The sequence below is a fragment of the Rhincodon typus genome, unplaced genomic scaffold, assembly GCF_021869965.1.
Source record: "Rhincodon typus isolate 14 unplaced genomic scaffold, sRhiTyp1.1 hic_rhity00000157, whole genome shotgun sequence".
Classification (NCBI taxonomy): domain Eukaryota; kingdom Metazoa; phylum Chordata; class Chondrichthyes; order Orectolobiformes; family Rhincodontidae; genus Rhincodon; species Rhincodon typus.
In genome coordinates this window covers 64,912-65,888 of record NW_025965795.1, presented here as the reverse complement: position 1 = coordinate 65,888, position 977 = coordinate 64,912, and positions in this window count along the sequence as shown.

The following is a 977-nucleotide window of genomic DNA, read 5'->3' as shown; positions in this document are numbered from 1 at the left end:
GTGTGTGTGTGTGTGTGTGTGTGGGAGAGTGTGTGCGTGAGTGTGTGTGTGTGTGTGTGTGTCTGTGTGTCTGTGTCTGTGTGTGTGTGTGTCTATGTGTGTGCGAATGTGTGTCTGTGTGAGTATGCTTGTGCATGCGTGTGTATGTGTGAGTGTGTGTGCGTGCGTGCGCACGTGTGTCTGTGTGAGTATGCTTGTGCATGTGTGTGTGTGTGTCTATGTGTGTGTGAGTGTGTGTCTGTGTGTGTGCATGTGTGTAAAACGTAGACATACATATTTGCATCATCCAAATTGTTTGTCAACAATCTTTGTTTACATCAGCATATTTTTGGCAATAAACCAATTACTTATTTTTGACTAAAGAGATCTGGCTGACTTGTTTCTTTATACTGAACCTGAATCAGACTGAGATTGGCTATATCACAGACCTGGTTACATTTAAAATTGGTTTTGATCCTTGGAGGAGAGGTCTCAAAAAGGAAACAGTGCATATTTCCAACCTTGGTAAAAATAGCAGTAGGTACAATAAATATTATTTTTTTAGGCATAATTACAGCAATGGGAGCTAGATATTTCACATCTGTCTCACAGAGTCACAGAAACGTACAGCATGGAAACAGACCCTTCAATCCAACCAGTCCATGCTGAACGTAATCCAAAACTAAACCAGTCCCACTTGCCTGTGCTTGGCCCATTTCCCTCCAAACCTTTCCTAGTCATGTACTTATAAAAGTGTATTTTAAACATTGTAACTGTGCCCGCATCCACCACATCCTAGGGGAATTCATTCAACATGCAAACCACCCTCTTGTGTAAAGAATTTGTTCATCATATCTCTCGCCTTATAAATATGTCCCCAGCTGAGGGAAAGGACACCCACCATTAACCTTATCTATACCCAGCTGATTTTATAAACCTCCACAAGGTCACCTCTCAATCTTCTATGCTCCAGTGAAAAATGCTACAGACTACTCAGC